This window comes from Pteropus vampyrus, unplaced genomic scaffold (assembly GCF_000151845.1).
Source record: "Pteropus vampyrus isolate Shadow unplaced genomic scaffold, Pvam_2.0 Scaffold48, whole genome shotgun sequence".
NCBI classification, from domain to species: domain Eukaryota; kingdom Metazoa; phylum Chordata; class Mammalia; order Chiroptera; family Pteropodidae; genus Pteropus; species Pteropus vampyrus.
Genome location: NW_011888829.1, coordinates 4,488,414 through 4,494,983, shown reverse-complemented (window position 1 = coordinate 4,494,983; position 6,570 = coordinate 4,488,414). Strand labels below are relative to the sequence as shown.

At 46.5% G+C, this 6,570-nt stretch overlaps 1 pseudogene; it reads right to left on the bottom strand.

Annotated features, from left to right (window-relative positions):
- Positions 1-4: 4 nt before the first annotated feature.
- LOC111739250 lies at positions 5-123 on the bottom strand (annotated as a pseudogene).
- Positions 124-6,570: the final 6,447 nt, after the last annotated feature.

Sequence of the window (6,570 nt, the reverse complement as noted above, 5' to 3'; positions counted from 1 at the left end):
TTTACGCCTACAGCACCTGGTCTTCCTAGGTGGTCTCCCATCCAGGTACTAACCATGCCCGACCCTGCTTAGCTTCCAAGATCAGAGAGGATTAGGCTTGTTCAGGGTGGCATGGCCATAGACCTATTTTTGCTTTGAGTCCGATCTTCTCTTCACCTTTTTATAATCTGGGATAAAAAAATCTCTTCTTCCCTGTCATCCCCCAGTAGGTAGGGTCTCTCTAACAGCGAAGCACAGCGTTAAGCTTAACCATGGTTTTCACCGAAAATGACACACAGCCTTTCTACAGCAGAGCTTGTCGGGAGGGATCTTAATTGTAGACCGTTTCACGCCAAAATACAACCATATTTTTCATGAATCAGTTGAAGCAACTCCATGGAAACGCCAGTGGGTGTGGGAAGGAAAAGCTCTCCTTTATAAAAAGATCTTTTGCCAGATCCTACTGATGCCATTTACTTGTTTGCTCCTGGGCCAGTCTTTTAGAAAAAGTGATGTTCTGAGTGAGCCAGGATCTTGGCTTCGAGTGCTGGGGGTCCAACAGGAGCGCTTCTGAAAGGGCTGCTCCCCTCGGCCAGGCCTCCCACCGGTGACCCAGGGGCTGCTGGGAGCACAGGAGCCTGGGAACACCCAGAAGGGGCGGAGAGGGATGCATGACAGCACAGCTCTGATGCTGTAGGCCTCGCGGGGGTCGGGACGTCAAAATCCAGCCCCGCCCTTGCTACTGAGTGATCTGCGGCGCGTTAACGTCTTCTCTAACTCCAGTTCTCTGTAAGTGGTCAGAACAGCGCCTGCCTCGTGCAGTGACTGTGGCGTAAACGAGGTGGCTACGCCCGGCGCGGTCAGTAATGCTACTCCAGTTAGTTCGTCATGGGTACTAAACACTGACCACAGGCCCTTCCTGTCATAGAAAACACTCATGAGTGAAGAAGCACGCAACACTCAAATGGACACCTGAAAATGACATAAATTCCACTGCATAACCGAAAGGGTACCCTTCCCTGTTACACTGCTTTAAAAAGAAATAATTTCTATGTATTTAATAAAAAATAGATATTTATATAGTAATTAATACGTAGATTTATTATTATTATTTTTTAAGACCGGCTAGTTCCCCCCAGCCCTCCAAAGCATTGCTCCGGCAGGAGCGGGGGTGGGCGTGGACTTGGGTCAGGTGTGGCCAGTTCCCTGGGCCGGCCACGCTAACCACAGGTGAGTCATTTGGTCTGATTCAAGTTGGTGGGGTCGGAACAACGGTCCTGGATGCCAGCGTGGAAAGCTACCTCCCAGGGCGGGATCCTAGAGAGCGCTTCTTACAGAGAGGATGGGAGCGTGGCCGGTAGGAAAAGGGATGTCCTGGCAACAGGATGTGTTCCCTTTGGGTTTATTTCTACGTTTCTACACGTGGGCGCGAGGCGAGGAATGGAGGTGGGGGAGGGGTGGCTGGGGCTGAGCCTGTGGCGTCTTTAGCGGGTGGTCGCCCTGAGACTGTTTTCAAAGGGAATTCTTCGAAATTAGGCTCGGATTTGGGGGTGGGGGTGGGGTGCGGATAAAGGTGAAAGAAACATTAAGTACATTTGGAAAATTTTTTTCATCTGGGTGTGACCCCTATTCCATCTTTTTTTTTTTTTTTAAAAAGGATGGCAATTGTGTATTCCTTGTATAATTAAAAAAGAATGTTAAAAATGAAAAAAAAAATCAACTCCGTGGAAGACTTTGATGATGGTTGGAGGGACGCCATATCGCTTGTTGACTCTGAGCACTGACGTGAACCACTAATCTAGCGCTTAGCATCAGCTGCCTCATCCATTTCGGCTGTGTTGGGTGTTTTTACATAGATGGTGATTGTTATTGGGGGGCGGACCCTCCCTAGAAAGGGCGGGGTGGGGCTGGAGCAGCTACTCCCCAGGAGTTGCTATAGAATGCTCTGTGGAGCATCTCAAGCTTTCTTTAATGATTTTTCTTTTTTAAGTGGCTAACATTTATACAGTACTCCTTATTTACAAAGCCTTTTTATTTACATTTTTGCATCCGGCCCTCACAGCAACACAATGAAGGTTAGTTTCGTTACTGCTCATGTGTGACCTGTTAGTGAACTGAAGCTCAGAGAGGCTGTGGCTTGCCAGAGATCGTCACACAGCCCGTCAGAGGCAGAGCGCCACTCTCTGAGTTCCTTGTGGGGCGGATGGGGATGCGGCTTCTGTGTTTTCAAGCCTCGTTACAGATTAAGTCATCTTAAATGGTTTCTAACAGGGAAATGCCTGTGCATTTTTAGGAAGAAGGGCTATTGTCATCTCTTTTTGATAGGCTAAGTAAGTAAGGCCCCCGGGGTCATACAGGTGTGAGTGGCTGAACATAACTCCTTGGACTCTTTACTCTCTGCTCCAAGTGTTGCTCCCAAAATTTGTGCTCACGATGAGCGGGGGGTGGGTGGGTGAGTGGGGGGTGGGGTGTGTGTGTGTGTGTGTGAGTAATGGTCTCACCGGAAATAAATGAAAGAGCTACATTAATTATCTGCCCCCAGGACAACAACCAATCATTTCACAGCTCAGCTCAGAGAACTGGCAGGTTCCTAATCTCAGACTTAAAAGTGAGGGAATAAAATCCCAAATAAGTGCAGTGGCTTTTGCTCCCCTCCCAGTTTCAGATCCGTTTGCTCTGTGCACCTTGTTCCACATGGCCATTCCTCCACTCCCTGACACTCTCTTTGAGAACTGAGAGGCTTCTCCTTGGGCCACCGTGCCAGTCTTCATCCTATTTTGGATCTCTAGAAACACCTATGAGCCTGACTTCTTTTTCCAGTTCTGTCCGCGAGAGACCTCAGTTGACTTTAGGAGGCAGACAGAAAGGTTTCAGTTCAGACCGGCACACAGTGGGTAGCACTATTGGTCCCTCACTAAACAGTGATAAACTCACTGGCTGGAGGCGCTGTTGGTGTCTGCCAGCTGAAGCCAGTCCTGGGGCATAGAGATAAGATGGCATTCTAGCTCCGAGGAACTATGTCGGAGGGAAGGGCAGTCAGGGATGAGGGACTGGACCACACTGGGCTCCTTCCCTTCTGAGGTGGACTGGCCGGCTGGTGGGAGCAGCAGGCCGGCCGACACGAGAATGACTAAGGATGACGCTCCCTCACCTGCCACTGGGCCAGCTCTACCCAGCTGGAAAGATGTGTCCACTCCTGGTTAGGAAGCAGTGTTGAGACCCCAAACCGAGCAGCCTCTTGTTAGGCTCTGCAGGTAGCACCCTGGCACCCACAGCCCCATCGTGTTGGCATCAGACCTGGGCACCTGCTCTCCACATGCCCCGCCCAGCTGCAGCTGCCTGGGGTGGGGCGGGGGGAACTTAAGGAAGTGTGTCCACAGTCTCTGAAGCAAAGATGACTCGCTCTGGTGTGTCAGAGGGATGCTCTCTGTGCTTCCCACCTTGACCAAGTTTTGATTTTTTTCAGCATCATTTTCCCCATCACCTTTAACACCTTCTAACATGTCAAGCATAAAGCAATTGGCAGAGACCAGATAGAAGGAGGACGTGGTTCTTCTAATTTCCTTCCCCCACTCCATACCCCCTAAATTCCTAATTGTATTTAAGGACGAATGATGAACATCAAACAAATAAATAAAAAGCAACTCACCTCTGCCCCACCTGTGGGACACAGTCGCTTGAGCATCATAACACAACAGCAGAAGCAGCAGCGTCTTCCAACACATCTTTTCCTCCACCAAGGTGAGAAGTTGCCCTCCAACCCAACAGGACCCCAGGAGCTACAGGTATGCCGGTACCGGTCCTCCCAGTGAGACAGTACGGTTCTTACCACCCTTCCCTCTTCGTAGGAGCAGATGCCCTCTCTTGCCTCCGAAGGTGGAGGCAGAAGTTGCCTCCGGGGGGCACAGGAGTGGGGACCTCTGATTCCGATTCTCTCTGGGATTGGGGGACTGGGCTTCCACAGAGAGACTCTGTTTTTGAGCACATCTGGAGTGACTCACGGGGCATGTGATCTCCTTGGCAGTGGGGTGGAGAAATATAATTTCTGTACTTGAGTTCCATGTGTTGGATGCACCCACTGGAATTTTTCTTTAACAAACAGACTCGTGGAACTTGTTAGAGAGCCCAGCAAAGGGCTGGCTGCTGTCCCTGTCCACACACACATACCAGAGCCAGGGCGAGGGCTGCAGGAAGGGCTGGGAGGCTTCCCTCGCAGACGGGGCTGACTGAGCCCAAAGTTGCCTTCAGGACAGCAAAATCATTGTAGTGTCTGGGCTGAATCTCACGTCCTATCCCAGAGCTAGACCTTGCAATATTGGTGCCTACAGCCAGTTCAGAGCTTTCCCCAGGGTCTGCAAGGCTGGGGAGTTGGCAGGCCGTGAAGATCAGATGTGGAGATGTGCCATAGTGTGTATGTGTTGTGCGTGTAGGGGATGCCAGGGACCCAGAGGTGACCCTCCCTCTTCATTCACATTCATGACACCCTGCTTTCTGGTCTGTGTCTAGACCTGGGATCAAATACTTTGAGTCTCCCAAGCAAATTGGTAGTGTTTTTCTGTGATAATTTGTTTGTTTGTTTTGGTATTTAATCAATCAATTATTTTTTATTGAGGTATAATAGACATATAACATTGTGCAAGTTTAAAGTATACAAAGTGTTGATTTGATACACTTATATATTGCAATATGATTACCACTGTAGCATTAGCTAATACTTCTATCACATGACATAATTATTATTTTGTTTTTGTGGTGAAAACATTTAAGATCCATGAACATTTTAAAAGCACTGCCATAGACACCTTGATTTTGTCCAGTAGCACTGCCTTACCTTCTCTGAAATGACAGACGTGTAATGCTTAAGCTTGAAAAACCCTTACAGATGGTTTAACCCTGTGGGTTTCCAACTTGTGGGTATGTCTAGGGTGAACGTGCCACTCAGAGGTGACTTTAAGGATGTCCTCTGCTTCAATCAGAACCTCTTTTATCTGTTACAAGAAGTTGCTTAAAAAAAAAGTTGACTATCAAATCTGACCGTTGACCTCACTAATATTAATAAAAGCGAGTGAATGGTAATTTGTTCCAGGCACCGTGCTCCATGCTGTCCTTGTATTAATTGATTTAATACGCACGCCAAGCTATGAGATCTGTATAGAACAGCACTCTCCAACAGAACTATAATGTCACAATGTAATTTAAAATTTTCCAGTAGCCACACTTAAAAAAGTAAAAAGGAACAGGTAAATTAATTGTAATAATATATTTTACTTAACCCAATATATCCAAAATATTAGTTGATATGTAGTCAATATAAGTATTAATGAGATAGTTTCTATTTTTTTTTATACCAAGTTTTTCAAATCCGACGTGGATTTCATACTAACAGCACATTTTAATTCAGAGCAGCCACATTTCGAGTACTCCATGGCCACATGTGGCCAGCGGCTGCCGTGCTGGACAGTGCAGGGCTGGAGAGCTCTGGGGGCAGAGTGCCTGCTTTTGTATCCTGGCTTGCTATGGGATGTCGGCAGAATTCCTGAATCTCTTTTTGCCTTAATTTTCCTCATTTACAGAATGGGGATAACAACAGTCCCTTCTTCGTAGGATTGTTGTGAGGAATCAACGAATTAATATGTATAAGGTGCTAAGACTGTATCTGGCACCTACATGTGTGTGCTACATACACGTGAAGAAATAGATTCAGAAGGGTTAAAATCTGCCCGAGGTGCCCCCGTAGAGTGATGGAGCTGGGGTTTTAACCGAGGTCGATGTGATTCTGTAGCCTGACTCAAAGCATTGCATTTGGGAGCCATGTAGCGGAGTGCTGTTAACCAGTTCTGGAGGGGTGGAGAAGCCCTGATTTCTAGCACTTGCCAATATCCTGTGGAAAATACTCCCACTATGGCTGATTTCAGGCTACCGATGGCTTAACAAACGACCTGTAAAATTTCTGAATACTTAATAATCGGCTCTCTGGAAGCCCAGATGAGCTGGGTCCAGCACTTCGCTCCTCTGACTCACGAGGTCGGTTCTACTGGCTCTGATGACTTCTCTGCATCTGCTCTATCGTTCTCATTTTGCACTTTCCTTAAAAAAATTATCTTTAAAAAAGTTATTCTTATTTTTCCAGTTTTGTTGAGATATAACTTACATAGAACACAGGTGTACCACATAATGATTTGGTATATGTATATACTACAAAATGATCACCACAATAAGTTTAGTTAACATCCATCACCTCACATAGTTACACATTTTTTTCCTTGTGATCAGAACTTTTAAGATCTACTCTCTTAGCAACTTTCAAATATATAGTATGGTATCATTAACTATAATCTTCATGCTGTACATTAAATACCCAGGGTTTATTTATCTTATAACTGGAAGTTTGTGTCTTTTGACCATCTTCACCCATTTCCCCCATCTTCCGCCCCTGGCAACCAACAATCTGTTCTGTTTCTGTGAGTTTGGATATTTTTGGTTTCTACATGTAAGTAAGATCATACAGTATTTGCCTTTCTCTGTCTGACTTATTTCATTTAACATAATGTCCTCAAGGTCCATCCATGTTGTGGCAAATGGCAATATTTC